This window comes from Cydia fagiglandana, chromosome 16, assembly GCF_963556715.1.
Source record: "Cydia fagiglandana chromosome 16, ilCydFagi1.1, whole genome shotgun sequence".
Classification (NCBI taxonomy): domain Eukaryota; kingdom Metazoa; phylum Arthropoda; class Insecta; order Lepidoptera; family Tortricidae; genus Cydia; species Cydia fagiglandana.
In genome coordinates, this window is record NC_085947.1 from 18685025 (window position 1) to 18702691 (window position 17667).

Sequence of the window (17667 nt, forward strand, 5' to 3'; positions counted from 1 at the left end):
GATGAAATTTGGAATCCAGCTCGGTTATTGTGTGTAACCGTAGGAAAAAATCTAAAAATAAAATAAAGTTTAAAAATAGGGGGGGTCCCCATACAAAAAAACCATTTTTTATTGGGACTGACATATAAGTACCTAAACCTAACCTACTTCCAGATGACCTAGAAGGATGAAATTTGGAATCCAGCTCAGTTATTGTGTGAAAGCGTAAGAAAAAATCTAAAAATAAAAAAAGTTATAAAATAGGGGGGGTCCCCATACAAAAAAAAACATTTTTTATTGTGACTGACATATAAGTACCTAAACCTAACCTACTTCCAGATGACCTAGAAGGATGAAATTTGGAATCCAGCTCCGTTATTGTGTGTAAGCGTAGGAAAAAATCTAAAAACAAAAAAAAGTTAAAAAATAGGGGGGGTCCCCATACAAAAAAATATTTTTTTATTGTAGCGTTGGAACCGTTACAAGCAGATATTTGAAACTACCCCAATATATGTATTATTATATTTATTCCGATACATTTTTTTATTATATTTGCTATATTAAAATAAGTTTAGTCAAAAAATAAGTGGTGTCCCCATACAAAAAACTTGTAATACGCTCTAAACAACCGGCCAACGGTGTGTCGTCGGCGGCGCGCGGCACCACATAATTATACAAAGAACAGAAGTAAAAACCATACAGCGGAAACACAAGAAAAAACATTAAATCTCAATACCTGCCTAGTTTTCTTTACAAAAAGTATTGATATCCCACCAAAAACATAAATGTAAAAAAGGAGAGCCAAGTTCAATACAAAAATTATGCCAGGTTTTATCAGAATTACAATATATATAAAATGATTGATATAATGAAAACTGGCCAAGTCAAATCTAACCTACTTTAAGATCTCACATTTTTTTAAATAACAGCAATTGTTATAGGTATCCAATAAAGCAAAGAAATAGAGTTTAATACTTGTTTATAATGTTATTTTGTTCCTATAAATACATATTTGGATTTTGCATAGAACTTGGCAGTGGCACTCATTTAGATCTCCATTCTTTTTGCGGCGAGCCCCACAGCCAAGCATAATTTTTGTATTGAACTTGGCTCTCCTTTTTTACATTTATGTTTTTGGTGGGATACCTACTACAGAAAAAATTAATGTAGATAATTAATAACGTAACCAGGTTAGTGAACGCGTGTTTACTCCAATATAGTGAGTTTACTATAGTAACTCCTCCGTTTCATCGTACGACAGGCCGGTCAGCCAGTTTTTCAAAAGCCGTTTCGCCTCATAAACTGAGCTGTCCTTAATTTGACACTTTTTCACGACTCTGTTGTAGATAAAACTTGAGATATATGGGTCAAAACGACTAGCAACTTGACACAACACTCTGAACTTCTGGCGTTTGTGTACGATACACTCTTTTTTGTAGCATAAGTGCATGGTCATTAGAAGTCAATACAGATTTGTGTTTACGTAGTAATATTTTAAAAATAAAAAGTTGTCGCACTGTGAGTACTTCAACTTCGTTGTATAAACATGCTGTTGGGTATCTGAATGGTTTCTTCAGCATTGTTTTGAGCACTGCGCGTTGTGCTCTTTCGACCTCGATAAGCACAGTCTTTGCAGCACTACCCCAGCATGTGTTGCAGTATGTTAAGAGGGACTGGCATAGCGCGTAATAAACAGTTTTAAGTGTGAGTATATTAGCTGCATTTCTGAGAAGTCGCATAATGTAACAGATTTTCCTTACTCGCCCAGATAAAGCGGAGATGTGATTTTTAAAGTTAAGGTTGTTGTCGATAAGCACTCCTAAGTATTTTAAGCAGGCAGGTGTTGTCATATGATGATACCTATTATCATATGACAACACTTTAAATTAATAACATTTTACTGAAATTGCAGGGGGGCAGTTTAGTTAGACTGCGGGATAATTTAAACTAATTTAAATATCTCCCATGTTTTACATTGTTCGATTTTATATTTTGAATATTTGCAAGCTGTGTAGGCTACAATGACTATGTTTGGTTTGTGTAAAAATAAATGTTTCTTGAAAATAGATGTCTATACAGTTAAAAGGCTATTTACTTTGCCTTTTGTGATAAGTATATTTATGTAACTAGCTGTAAAGCCGAAGAAAAACTTATCTGTTAGTAACTAGATTCGCCTGAAGGGGCCTTCTATCAACAACAGATTTGCACTCCGCCCTCGTCCCTCTCAGCGATTAACTTACGAGCTCCGCGTATTTTATCTCCATAACAGTTTAATGGAAACTTGTAAAATTATGTCCCTCGCTGGAGATTCACGTCACGTACACGTAAATATTAACGTTGTTTGTACCGGGGCGACGAGGCCCGGGCCCGGCGGACGGGTCGCGGGGCCTGTAGCAAGGGCACAATAACTCGGTTAAGAATGGCTCGCGATACACCGCGTGCAGTGTAAACTTAATGTGGCATTTTAGTTTTAGTTAGGTATAATTAGGCATAGTACGTAACCTGCAATACTCGTACTTTTTCACTAAGGTGTAACGGTTAGGGAGAATTGTATAACATGGAATTTTACACTATGCACTAGTGGAGATTTTTAAAGCATAATAAATATATTTAATACGATTAGAATAAATACGGCTAAACTTAACAGCCAAGTAATGTTATCCTGATTTGATATTCATTTGATGATATTATCAGAAAACTGATAGAAGACCTTATTCTGAAGAAAAAATATATATCAATTACAAAAAAAACTATAATAATTTCTATAAAAATCAAAATAGTGGGAACAATATTACATCAAACTTCCTAGTTCCACAACTGTGAGTTATATATTTAGGTGTTTAATCTTTATTGCACAATACATGATAGTACAAATGGCGGACTTAATGCATTAAAGTTAGCTCAAATAATAAAGTTTCTTTGTATACTTTTACAAGTAGGTGTGCCTTCTAGCTTGCTGCCTCGCAGCTAACGCTAACCACTGTCCGCACTTCAGCAAATGCCGGAAGTTTCAACGACGCTTCCTACAATTACCTAAACGCTCAGGGATCCACTTCTCATTTACTCTGCGCAATAAGGGCGCCCGCAGACGTCTGATTAAGCAGCCGTGCTCGGGCAGCCGTACGCTGAGTGCAGCTTGCTATTTTAATTTCCTGTTGCTGCACTTTGGTTTTGCAATTGAAGCGGATCTGCCAGGTTAAAGTAATGTGATTTTAAATGTTTTTAAAATTATCTAGCAATTTCTAAAAGTGAACAGCGATTTACGACGGTTTGCCAAATCTTGTTTATAGGTAACGTGACACGCTATACTAATGGAACGATACCTGACTATGAATAATGTAAAATATGTACATACAGCAAAACCCGCATAAAACAATGAAATTAAATATCTACTTCAAGTCGTTTCGCCACCTTTAGTCTGCAATGGTACAGTATGTTACCTATCTATATAAACAGAAATGCCAGAATTAAATAGTTATTATAATCTAGTAATGATTCATTACATTTAAATACTAAACAATTAAATGTTTTAAGGTACGCCTACGCCTCGGCTAGTTTGTGGCCATGAGTAAGCCCATTCATAATATAAAAAAAAGGTAATATTATGTAATAAGATATTAAAATAACTTTACTTTGCTAAACTCTATTCAGTAGCATTAGTTCAGCGAGTAAATGTTCTCCTATTGTAGGTACCTAATAATGTAAGTATAACAACTGTATGGACCATGGATTGCAATTAATAAATGTAGGTAGTTAAATCAAATTAATTCCACTAATGGTCTGTTAACACTGTTTCTGATAGTATAGTAATTATAGTAAACAAACCTGTTAACGATTCAATTAACTTAATCTATCGTCGCCAATTGAACCGGCAATAACTAACATCTGATTAACCTGCCATAGTAATATATTGATAGGTACATTGAGCAGATATATTGAGATATATAGATATATTTTGATATATTGAGCAGGTAATACAGATACTTACAGCGTATCTGGGGCATTATGTATTTGTATTAGTTATCTAGAATGTTGGATAGAGGTAAATAAACGGATATGTACAGTGTTAATACAATTCTATGCTGTTTTGTAAGCGTTTCTCAATCCTTGTAAGTATTATGTAATGCGTATCTAATTTGCTATCAATATTTTTTATCTTATTTTACTTCTATATTGCTGCTGAAAATAACACATAGCATAATCATACATCGTTGAACGCAGGATTTCAAACATGTTAGCTTGAAATTTAATAGAGTGGCGTGTATTCAGTACCAGTCCCAACTTGTCTTACACACTAGTATTATTGAACAGGAATTAAGGTTTAATATAGTACATCATATGTGGATACAAGTAATTATAACTATTTACGTAATCTTTTTTTGGATGGAATAAATAAAAAAAAAGGTTTTGCGCTCCGTGAGAGAGCACTTTATCCTATCCAACTCCCACGCGTATTCGGGAAACGAGATAATCACAAGATATCTCGTTTCCCCATATAGAGATCAACTAGATTTACATTAGATATCGACTAGATGTGACTTGGATATCTAAGTCATAACTTGTCGAAATCGTTCAAGAATACCTCCAGAATCGCGGAAACGTCAAATTATCTTACAGATATCTTTAAATTATCCGTATCGTAACTTGTTGATGTCTAGCAGAGATCTAATTCATTTCCCGAATCGAGCCGTCCGTCCCTCTAAATTCGAGTCCGCGGCGAGCATTTGAAACTTGAACTGTTTGAACACTTTTCTCTGCGTTTTAGATGGAGTGGTATAATATAGTAGTTTAGTGGTATAAGTACCACACGGACACCTATAGAAGGAGTCACTTATTACTCAAAATAAAGGAACCTTTTTGAAGTGAAAACTTCTTTAGCGGCGCTGAGCACTTTTTGAGTTGGGGAAAAAAATATAAACTCTAGACAGCGTAACGCGCTGACGTCATGGGTGACGGACAAAGTTATTCACCAAAGAACTTTAGTCATAACGTATCATAATCAGGTCAATTATTTAAAACTGGACTTTTATATTAAGCAATAAAGCTCAATGTTCTAATCTTGTACGGGCTGAAATACGAGGATCTCACAGTTACATTCTAACTTTATATCACTTCAATATAATTCAATAAAGCTATATCTTGATGAAATCGCTAATAAAAGTGAACTCTAGTACTGGTGAATAAAACTCAAAATATCATGACCAAATATATTTAGATGTGAGGTCTGCAGGGTAACTTTACAATTTCTATTCGAATTTTAAACAATTAACGCTACAAATTTAAGCTCACTGGCCAGCAATTTCGAAACTAAAGTTTTTAAATAGAAAGGAGGATGGGTATATAAAATTATACATAGTGCTGCAGACATTTTGGACTAGTCATTGAGTTTTCACTTCTGTCGGCCCTCCCAGAGTACAACCCGTTGTTTTTTTATTATTGTTTAATCAAATGTAAGGAGCCAATTTTCCATGGTGTCTTCGAAACTGTTAATTTTCGCTGAATATACATGGGGATCAAATCACTGGCTCTAAAGGTCCTCTATCCCCAACCTTCGTTTGATCCGTTCTGAACGTGTTTTGCACGAATGCAAATTGGACACATGTTTTGAAACCGATAACTTTCCACCTCGTCTACTCTAAGAGTCCCGCGAACCTAGCCGCCGCCATACAATCGAAAAAACACTCTCACATCATAATTAAGTACATTCTGAAATAATATGTGACATGAACTACAAGAAACATTTATTTATGTCTGCGTCTGGTACTAAATAGTTGGCGTGTCTGGAAATTGTAAAAAGTACAAAGAATTTACTAATTAGAGTGAATACAAGTTTAGATACAAAACTTTTAATGATTCTATTTTCTTTTTATAGCAACTAAAACTATCTAGTACCAGGCATACTACACTCGTATATGTAGGTACTAATACTCGTATACATATAATTTACCTACGTACATGGACATGCCAAGTTTCATGTAGGTAGGTACCTATGTTTATTTAAAGTAAGTAGGTAACACGATTTTCACTCATAAATAATTAATTCGAACGTAACTTTACGTTCAAAAATAATAAAAGTGCACGTTATCAGTTTTTTCAATTATAAGTTTCATGTAATTAAAGTAAGAGCGTTATTTCTATTTTATGGGAGTTGCTTTTGGGCGGAGTGTTCGTGTGACTCTTAACAAATAGAAATATCCTGTTATTTATATTTCCTATTTAAAGGAATACCGGTAGGTATCTGTCAACGGCAGAAAGTTGAAACGAGTCTATTTGAAGTTAGAGCCTTTATTTGGCTCGAGCCGGGCCGGGCGCGGGTCTCAATAGCGACCAAAGCCAACTACTTCCTTTATTTAGTTTTGAGAACTGTCGTGAACAGAGGCCAAGTTCAAGCAACACGACGACGCAACTAAAAGCATAACTAAGTAATTTAAAATAAATAAATAAATACTGTAATTGCTACTTGTTGCATATACAGAATGACAATTAATTGGAGCCAATTTCTTTAAGAAGCTAATACTAATAGTACGAGTATAGTATACATGTAATTCCACTATTTACCTAAGTCTAAAGTCAACTGTAAGGCCGCAAGAGATTTTACAAATAAAATAGACCTTTAATATAAAGGGGAGTCAAATATAGCTTTAAAGATAATAATATAGCTTTATATTTCCATATGCCGTCATAAACTGTAGATAGGTACCTACTTCCACAACAAACCCCATTTGATATTAGATATTATAGTATCCGCGTTTTTTATCCAATCCATTTATTCTTAGATACAATTCGTCGGTGCGAATAAAAAAATCGCCAAGTATTTTTAAACTACTTTTCAGGAGACAAAAATAACTGTTTATTTTCCTGTTTGTAATATATTTGTACCGCCTGTTTTTTTTTTGATTGATTAATGATTTTTACATGATACTCATGAAGAAACTAAACAGATTTATATGTAATTTTTTACAATATTATTATTGCTACATAGCGACTTAAATTTGGTTCATTAAGATCGTCATATGTGAAGTTTGTATACATAGCGATTTGTTGCCAAAGTAACATAGTACGAGAGATGATACATAGCGGATTTTAGGGTCTATGTCGGGTAATCCATTCTACAATAGATTATACATAGCGGATTTTAGGGTCTATGTCGGGTAATCCATTCTACAATAAATCGCCATGTGCAACATTATCGCCATCACCCTCGACGGAAAACAAGGCATTTAATATCGTTATGTACTAAACAATCACATAACTATTTTTTTGTTTCTGTTCTGTTATTGTTTTGGACAAATGTTGTTCTGTGTTCACATAGCGGAATTTTTATTTTCAAAACTAATAAAGATATAACAAAAATATGTATGTGGGTCGACGGGAAATTTAAAAAGGAATTCAAATATGCCAAAATCAAAAAATCATAAAAAAACACGTAGCGATTTTTTTATTCGCACCGACGCATTGAACTCTAGTATTAACTCAAATTCCTTGAGCGTACATGGACACTAAAAACCAAATAATCAGCCATCAAAGTAAAGCCCACCCGTTAAACGGTCAAGCGTGCATCATCTTATATTATTTCCCATCTTACCCGATAAGGATAAACCTGTAATAAACAATAGAAAAATAACAATAGCAGTAATTTCCTCGGAGGAAAGATTTGTCCGGGGGTAGTATTTGTGGGCCCGGAGCGTGGGTTGTCCAGTGATATCATTCATGAAGCTTACCTACCGCGTTATCTGGGCTATAACCGCGAAAATCGAAGTTCGCAAATTGCGGGGATTTTTCTCTGTCACTCTAATTACGCCTTCATCAGAGTAAAAGAGAAAGATCCCCGCAATTTGCGAATTTCGGTTTTCGCGGTGGCCGCTCAGGCATAGACTAGTTTGACCTGGCCTCAAATTAGGCACCTGCCTATAATATATCGGTCCCGGTATGAGAGAGCTTATACTGTCGAAACAAAAATATTGCGAATGTGTGCAGCCCGTCGCGGTCCGGGCCTAATGATGCTCACACTATCCCCACTCGATAGAGCCATTAACTAGGATAAGCGCTGTTTTATTTGCGCACACATACATACCGGAGGCGAACTAACATAATATGATATACGAGTATGTTGTCACAATAAATATATCATTGGCAATAACATGAAGGCTAGGTTTATATTATAATAAATAAATTAGAAGAGTTTCATTCGCGTCAAACTGATATAATACAATCATATTATTAAACAGTATGATGTCATTGATGGCGTACCTACGTAGGTACGTAAATTATCATACAAGCTCACTACATGGTTCTCTCTTCGCGGTAGCCACCCTAATAGGAGGAGGACAAGTAGAAGGAGCTAAATACTAAAATTTACTACGTACTACCGCCTACTTACTACTAAAAATGTATGACATCTACGTTAATGTGACAACAGACCCTGTGACACAATATCTAGACACGCGGCAGCGTGTCAAGCCAAGTTCAAGCAAAGGAACTGGCTAGCCAGCGCCAAGTGTAATATTACACGAACCACTTGGTGCCACTTTTGACCCTTCTATAACTCAAAACATCTTTAACGTAAACACATAAAACTACGTGTGTTTAATTATATCCATAAGGACATCTAGAAGCCCAAATTTCATGAAGCTAGCTCAAACGGTTATAAAGATATGAAGGTCAAAAAGTCGTAAATTTTAAGACTGACTGACATACCTATAGTACCTAAACCTAACCTACTTCCAGATGACCTAGAAGGATGAAATTTGGAATCCAGCTCAGTTATTGTGTGAAAGCGTAGGAAAAAATCTAAAAATTAAAAAAAGTTATAAAATAGGGGGGGTCCCCATACAAAAAAACCATTTTTTATTGTGACTGACATATAAGTACCTAAACCTAACCTACTTCCAGATGACCTAGAAGGATGAAATTTGGAATCCAGCTCAGTTATTGTGTGAAAGCGTAGGAAAAAATCTAAAAATTAAAAAAAGTTATAAAATAGGGGGGGTCCCCATACAAAAAAACCATTTTTTATTGTGACTGACATATAAGTACCTAAACCTAACCTACTTCCAGATGACCTAGAAGGATGAAATTTGGAATCCAGCTCGGTTATTGTGTGTAAGCGTAGGAAAAAATCTAAAAACAAAAAAAAGTTAATAAATAGGGGGGGTTCCCATACAAATTTCTTTTTTATTGTGACTGACATATAGTACCTAAACCTAACCTACTTCCAGATGACCTAGAAGGATGAAATTTGGAATCCAGCTCGGTAATTGTGTGTAAGCGTAGGAAAAAATCTAAAAATAAATAAAAGTTAAAAAATAGGGGGGGTCCCCATACAAAAAACCTGTAATACGCGCTAAACAACCGGCCAACGGTGTGTCGTTGGCGGCGCGCGGCACCACATAATTAATACAAAGAACAGAAGTAAAAAACATGCAGCGGAAACACAAGAAAAAATATTAAATGTCAATACCTGCCTAGTTTTCTTTACAAAAAGTATTGATATCCCATCAAAAACATAAATGTAAAAAAGGAGAGCCAAGTTCAATACAAAAATTATGCTTGGCTGTGGGGTTCGCCGCAAAAAGAATGGAGATTTAAATGAGTGCCAAGTTCTATGCAAAATCCAAATATGTATTTATAGGAACAAAATAACATTATAAACAAGTATTAAACTCTATTTCTTTGCTTTATTGGATACCTATAACAATTGCTGTTATTTAAAAAAAATGAGAGATCTTAAAGTAGGTTAGATTTGGCTTGGCCAGTTTTTATCAGAATTATACATATGTTGAATAACTTTATAAAATGACTGATGTAATGAAAACTGGCCAAGTCAAATCTAACCTGCTTTAAGATCTCGCATTTTTTTAAATAACAGCAATTGTTATAGGTATCCAATAAAGCAAAGAAATAGAGTTTAATACTTGTTTATAATGTTATTTTGTTCCTATAAATACATATTTGGATTTTGCATAGAACTTGGCACTCATTTAAATCTCCATTCTTTTTGCGGCGAACCCCACAGCCAAGCATAATTTTTGTATTGAACTTGGCTCTCCTTTTTTACATTTATGTTTTTGATGGGATTATAGTATACCTAAGTGTATGGAGTAATCGGTTCATCTTATCGCGAGTCCTAATGGGACGATGGTATTTACAGAAACAAAGGCTGTGTTCATTGCGTTATGTCCTCTCCCTTCCCCCATACCCACACATAGACTACCCTCCACAGGTGAAGTGTCTACGAAGATGGCGAGCTACCGTAGCCAATGTAAGCAATCTTTTATGTATAAAAAATACTGCATTGCTAGTTAGCAACACCATAATAATATGGTTTGCATCTTAACCTAGTTTACATACGGTAGGTACGTTTGAATTGGCTTCATGAGCACTAGAGATTCATGAGAACTACTCGCGGTCGACACACCGCGAGTAGTTCTTTTTATAACACTGTGTTAATCTTGTCTTTGTGGAGCTGTTGCCAACGGGACACCTGAAGTGAGGGAACTGTAGCGTCGTGTGATGGCGACATACTTCGTCTATAGCAAGTGCTCCGTGTCGCCCCGGGCCGAGTGTGAATATGCATCACCTGGCAATCAACGTGTTAATCTGCCTTTGTGGAGCTCTCGCCGACGCAACGCGTGTTTGGAATGAATATCGCTGATCAAACAGTTGTGGGGTATAGCGGAATTTTAAGTCCATTTAAATTGAGCAGTCCAATTGCGAAAATACTAGGAGGTACCCACCATGAAGAAATTTGTAGTATGTTACATTATTCAATACGTAATAGGTACGTATATATAATATAGTAGGTAAGTGTTTTTTTATCAATTCGTTTAATATTAGTTATACGTTATGCTGTGTAACAAATTACGCTTTATAGCCCTTAACTTTGTGTATGTCCATTGGTGAGGCGAGAACGTAATTGCTGTATTTGACCCTTATATGCGATTATATTAATTTTAATAATTACAAAAAGAACTAATATTTTAGGTAAGTAAACTAGCACACCCTTCTCAATTTCTGTTTATCAGACTAGGTTGTCTTTCAAGCCAACATTACACCGCCAGCCAGACAATGTTAATGTACCTATTTGCAATGAACTTCAACATGGCACGTGTCTAGGACCCAACATTCCTAAACGTACTTACAAAGGCAGACAGCGTTACATTTAGCTGGAAATGTTAGTCAAAAGAAGATACATTCCCAGCTCCTAGTACTAATTCAAGTCAAAAGTGGCTCCACTTAGTTAAAGTGCGCTCACATTCAGAACCGGTGGAAGGTTTCTCTGGTCGGGGATTTATTTAGTGACAAATTCAAGTCATATTACATATATATCAGTAATGTAAAAGACGTACAATAAGGGATGACTCACGTTAGAACGGTTTGGGTCCGGGCCGAGGCGTGCGACACTTCGTTTTCTATGACGAGTGATCAGTGATCAAGTGATGCATTCTACATAAAACGAGTGAGGCCGAACGAACGGAGGCCTCGGCCTAAACCCGGACCATTCTAGCGTGAGTCATCCTTATCTTGCGTCATAATAACTTATCAATGAAGTACTTTAAATATATACAGTGTGGAAAGATATGTCGGGCCCTGGAGGGAAACTACCTTAAATCCTTAAGTTGGCTCATTTTACTTAAAGGAGACTCCTTTATTTTTAGGGTTCCGTACCCAAAGGGTAAAACGGGACCCTATTACTAAGACTTCGCTGTCCGTCCGTCCGTCCGTCCGTCTGTCACCAGGCTGTATCTCACGAACCGTGATAGCTAGACAGTTGAAATTTTCACAGATGATGTATTTCTGTTGCCGCTATAACAACAAATACTAAAACCAGATTAAAATAAAGATTTAAATGGGGCTCCCATACAACAAACGTGATTTTTGACCAAAGTTAAGCAACGTCGGGAGTGGTCAGTACTTGGATGGGTGACCGTATTTTTTGCTTTTTTTTGTTTTTTTTTTGCATTATGGTACGGAACCCTTCGTGCGCGAGTCTGACTTGCACTTGTCCAGTTTTTAAAAAGAAACAAAACTGCATTCAAATATTTTTTTAAATTGGCTTGTCTCGACCGGGAATAGAACCGAGTAAAACTTCCAAAAAATAAACACTCGCTATTTTTTTCTACTATTCGATGCATTTAACGTTAATGATAACATTTCCTTAAGAAATATTAGGTCTCACACTCGTCTGTCGTACAAAATATCCATAAAATTGAATATTTAGTACCTACTCAAGAATATTTTTAGACAAGCAAAATTGAAGAAAAAAAGAAAAATCTTTGAGTGCAGTTTTGTTTCTCTTTAAAAACAAAGGAATGTCTCCTTTAAGTAAAATGAGCCAACTTAAGGATTTAAGGTAGTTGCCCTCCAGGGCTCGATTTTTTTCCACCCTGTAAATGAAGCGTTTAGCAAATAAACTTGTGATAAATATTTTTGAGTGCTTCGTAATTGTGCGACAATGTACACAAACAATATTAAATATTAAGTATAGCTGACTAAATGTTAACTAGAAATCTAGTATTTTCAACATATCTACATGATGCTCTTATGCGGATTGAATACGAATGTTTGTCATAGAATACATTAGGCACACCTAGTCACCATCACCGCCACCACTACATACATATATAGGGAACGTTGACGCGTTAATTTCAATTCTGCAGGGATTACTTACTACACGTGAAACTGCACAGCCAGGACAAGTCTGATTAGTGAGAGAGAGCTTTGATTTGGTGAGAGCTTTGATCTGCCGATCTCACTTCGCAAACACTAGGGAGCTATAAATGCTTCTTTATATCGCATTTAAGAATTTCGCAGAGAACCAAAGGTCCACAACTCTATGTAGAAGTGGGTAGATGATGATTCAAAGGACTGTGTTGTGGACGATTCTAATCTAATAGCTTAGTTCCATTTCGATGTAGTGTGCTGTTAACGCTTAATCTTTGTTTACACTTTTCCACCTTAGCTATTTGAGATTTTAGAGCTACGATGCCGTAGATATACATGAACTGAATTTCCTTCATGTTGTATTTTTTTCCTCTAATTTATTTAAGTTTTGCTGACTGTACAGTGAGCTGCGAAATCGCATGGAGACATTATGAATGAATTCATTGATAAAGTCGTCATGCACTATTACAGCTGATGGTACTTGTGGAAGTATCGTTTATCGTTTGCATACTCGTAAAATTAGCCCCGACATAGATAATTTTTCTACTTTTCCTATATTGCTAAGTACCTGCTCAACTACGCTGAGGTGAGCATTCGCTTGTGCTAACCTAATATAGCAGCCTTGCATTAGGTACCTATCTACCTGGAGCTCTGAATTTATTATTCTGAATAATCATGTTAATTTTAAAGTCGAGCGCGCCGGATGGATATAGCGGGCACACCCGCGTTGTGGGAGCTTAATTTCGGTAAACGTAGGTACATTTGGTTTTATCACAGACAAGTGAAATAAAGACTGGTGTCTAAAATAGGACGGAGAGGGAGTATGGATGAAAAAAAATAAACAGAAACAGGAAGAAAAGAACATGCTGCATCGACTCCAGGTGGGTTATTAAAATAAGGGAAAATAAAAACCGTAATATTTGCAAACGTAAAGTTAACTGTGGTGCCTAATTATGTACGCAATACATTGGTTCTCGTAAATAAATCAAAACTTATTTGCACTCTGTTTTTTAAGGCCAAATAAAAAACCGGGCAAGTGCGAGTCGGACTCGCGCACGAAGGGTTCCGTATCATAATGCAAAAAACGGCAAAAAAAAAACGGTCACCCATCCAAGTACTGACCCCGCCCGACGTTGCTTAACTTCGGACAAAAATCACGTTTGTTGTATGGGAGCCCCACTTAAATCTTTATTTATACTGTTTTTAGTATTTGTTGTTATAGCGGCAACAGAAATACATCATCTGTGAAAATTTCATCTGTCTAATAGCTATCACGGTTCGTGAGATACAGCCTGGTGACAGACGGACGGACAGCGGAGTCTTAGTAATAGGGTCCCGTTTTACCCTTTGGGTACGGAACCCTAAAAAAAAACAACGGGTTTCACTCCGGGAGTGCCGGCAGAAGTGAAAACTCAACGACATTGTAACTCAAAATATTAATAACAGCGCCATATAGTGCAAAATGTTTGCAGCACTATGTATAATTGAGGTAAACGCCATCTAGCGTTATTTCGTCGCATTACTTGAATACCCTAAGCACATCACTGTGAGTACTACAGTTATATTAATACCAGTTTGAGGGAAACTCATTAGATGGCATTTAAATCAAAAAACAATGACATTGTCCGTCACACATGACACCGTCACGCAAGCGCCTTGCGCCGCCTAGACGAAACAGCAGGCTCAGGCATACATTTTCGCCGTGCGGCAGAAAGAGAGGGTTACGCCTTACGCTGTCTCTAGTTTAAAAAAAAAATCCCCACCTCCAAAAGTGCACAACACCGCTAAAGAAGTTTTCACTTCAAAAATTCTATTCAAATCGTTTCATAGCACTAAAACTTACGCCTCGTTTCAAATTGCGTTTGTATTAAAAATGTATGCATTGTACTGAAGCTCTTTGTTATTAAATTATCTTTTGTTTTACATTCTGATTCTGGCAGACCATTATTAATACGAGTCTAGATCTACAAACAACAGTAAATTAATCTGCAGCTTCAGTTCGCTTTGTTTTCTGCACAAATTACATTAATTTCGACGTAATTTGGTTTGTTGCGCACACAACATAATTACATAAGTAAGGAAACCTTTTATGTTTGACTGCGAATTGGATGAGAAGAAGTAAAATTATTTTACTTCTTGTGAAGTAATGACCTAAACTAACACTATGGCTAGTATGGCTGGACACTGGACACCCGTCGGTTGCTCGAGACTACGATTGTTTATTTAACAGTGCAGCTTAACCCAACTCTGTGTGTGTTAAGGTTACGATATCTGTGAGTTTCAATGAAGCCATTGACATCATTTTGAGACAGGTTTTAGGTATGTTTAAAAAATCTGATTGTGACTTATGGAGTTCCGACCAAGACAAAAATTTAATTTAATAATTATGTACTCCAATTTAGTGATACGTAATTACCTACTCACCTCTGACCCTCACTTACGCCTCTGACCCAAGAAGATACTAGTGCAACTCTAATTTGCCTATTTATCGAAAAGGGAATATTTTTTATACACCTAATTCATTTAAGTACATGCATGCATCAGTAAAAGTGATTTTAAAAGTTCTATGTGTAATTAAAATTGTCGAAAAGTTGTGGTACAGTGACTAATTGTAAGTGACGATATTTACAATTCTGACATATTTACTATAGAAAATCATCATTCGCTTGCCCTTATCCCATTCATTTGGTGTCGGCGCAGCATGTCTTTTTCTTCCATACCTCTCTCTCGCCCGTCATCTCATCATTCACTTGCGTTCGTTTCATATCATCTCTCACACAGTCCATCCACCTTTTTTTTTTTTATTATTATGAATGGGCTTACTCATGGCCACAGACTAGCCGAGGCGTAGACGTGGCCTACGATGGAGCGAGCTCGCCCAGAAGGTGCCTGTTCACTCTTGATTTGAAGGTTGAAGCATAAGGCATAAGGAAAGTAGAAGCAAAGCGCTTCGTGCGAATTGGTGGAATATCTACCATGTAAGGATGGAAACCGGCCGTGCGTCTAAAAGTCCGATGGTAGAATGGGGACGGTGGAATAAGCTCGTGTAGCTCTTGGGCACACTCCCCGAAGTGCAGCCTGTAGAATACCGACAGGCTGGCGACTTTCCGCCGAAACCTTTTTCTCGGATTTCCTCTCCCGTTACTTCCCTCCACATTCATTCGTAATACCTTTTTCGTCACATAACTGTCATCCCTCCGCATCACATAGAATATCGGTCTAAGAAATTCGAGTAGGTATAAGTAAGTACCTACTGCAGAGGTGCTTTGTGAAGGTATGGCTACTTTGAAATTTCTCTCCCCTTCAATTCGGAAAGGTTCAATCTAGGAAGTACCAGTAAATATCGGCCATATTATTTGCCTACTGAAGACTATTTAAACGTACCGCTATTTTGAGGAATCCGAAAAATTCCTATAAGCTTTATTGAAAACTAACATAAAGGATTGTTTTACCTTTAGAGATAAGTACCTATCAACGTAATAAAAATAATTGTTTTGAAAAATGGCATTTATTATTAATATAAGTTTTAAAGTTTTAACCTATTCGTTTTATAAACAAAACAAAACTTTTTCTAATTCTTTAGTTAAGTTGTGATAGTAACTAAGTACCTATTAACAAACAGCATCTCGTACGCCTTCGCTCCAGTGAACAAACGGGACATAGCTATATACGTAGATACCTCTGTCCTGCTCACACAGTGGAGCATCGTGCGGTTCCACAAACCCCCCGTATTAGCATGGATGCTTGGCGATGTGTCATGGCAATAAAAACGTCCCAATAAATTCCCGGCATAGTCGCTTGTTGAGGCGTATGCGGCTCTTAATGACGGTACCATTGAGCCCGTGAAAGCATGCGAGTAGATGTTTAAATTATAATATTATTCGTTAAACCTGCATTATTTTAAAACAATGGGTTAAAATGCTTTCTTATATAATATTCCATGAAGTACTTTAGAATGAATACCGACGGGATTTTGTTAATAACGAGCATAATGTTTTTTTTAGCTCCGCACTTATATGTATAGATAGTGCCATCATTGCCATCTAGTTTGTTAGTCTACATTAAATAGTTTTACGGTTGAGACTCATTATTTTTAGTCACTCGCGCGACATGTTATGTTTAAACCATAAAATTATTTGATGGTAATATGTCTCTTAACAGTTTAAATTCGATTTCTACTAACATATTTAAAAAAAAGCTTTTCATGTCTGCCTCCACCTTAAAGTTTGTTGGTTCGTGAGTTTATCTCATTTGAATAGTTGCGGGCATCATGCGACTTGTTGAGTCGACTTGCGTCGCATCGCACCGCAGCTGCGGCCAACTTCACCTAACTTTAGAATATTGAACTACTTTACAATTTTCTGCACCTAGCACACCTCTTATTTGGTTGGTTGGGACTTTGGTAACTGAGTTACTGATTCGTGAGTTTACTATTGAAGTTATAGGTAAGTTACCTACTTATATGAAATATATACTCGACAGCGCAACGCAAAGCCGGCTAATTTTTTTTTAAATATAACCATATGACGGGAGATATTTTGTCGTTTATAGTTTTTTTATTGTTTATCGAAAATGCCAATCGGAAACATCTCCATTAAGTACCTACATATAATAAACATTTTCTACAAACGATCATTATTCATCTACTGAACTGGAAGTCAGTAAGAATGGGTAAAAGAGTTACAGGAACTGAGTTAGGTACAATGGCAAAAATAAAGGCGTTTCAACATACAAGTTAAATAAAGTTCTCATCGTAAGATTAATTGGTCTCTCTAATTTTGTCGCTTCAGTTCAGGACGATATATCAAGTGGAACTCTTTCATATCGTAAGAGGTTCGTGAGTAATGACCGCGCGGGCATTAGGACGGGCTGCACTTGTGTTATTCCTGTTGCGCGCTCTACACTCAAGAAGTAGTTTTCACTATGGAATCACTTTTGAAGGAATATTTTCAATGATGAGTCGGTGTCAATGCGCCTGAGTTTAGCATTAAGGAGAGATCTCGATCTTTCGTGGTCGTCATCGTC

At 36.5% G+C, this 17667-nt stretch overlaps 1 protein-coding gene and 1 long non-coding RNA gene across 2 annotated transcripts in view; both read right to left on the bottom strand.

The window, feature by feature from the left end:
- The window catches only part of LOC134672088 (uncharacterized), a 179921-nt gene extending 165746 nt beyond the window's left edge, over positions 1-14175 (bottom strand). Inside the window, exon 1 of the mRNA XM_063529995.1 lies at positions 14166-14175. The gene's annotated coding sequence lies outside the window, so the exon portion shown is untranslated. The remainder of the gene's footprint in view (positions 1-14165) is intronic.
- A 1120-nt stretch (positions 14176-15295) lies between these two features.
- Positions 15296-15847, bottom strand: LOC134671665 (uncharacterized). Its single transcript, XR_010099246.1, has 2 exons — positions 15760-15847; positions 15296-15432 (listed from the first exon to the last, which is right to left on the bottom strand). It is a non-coding gene; the product is annotated as an uncharacterized LOC134671665 (long non-coding RNA).
- Between the last annotated feature and the right edge of the window lie 1820 nt (positions 15848-17667).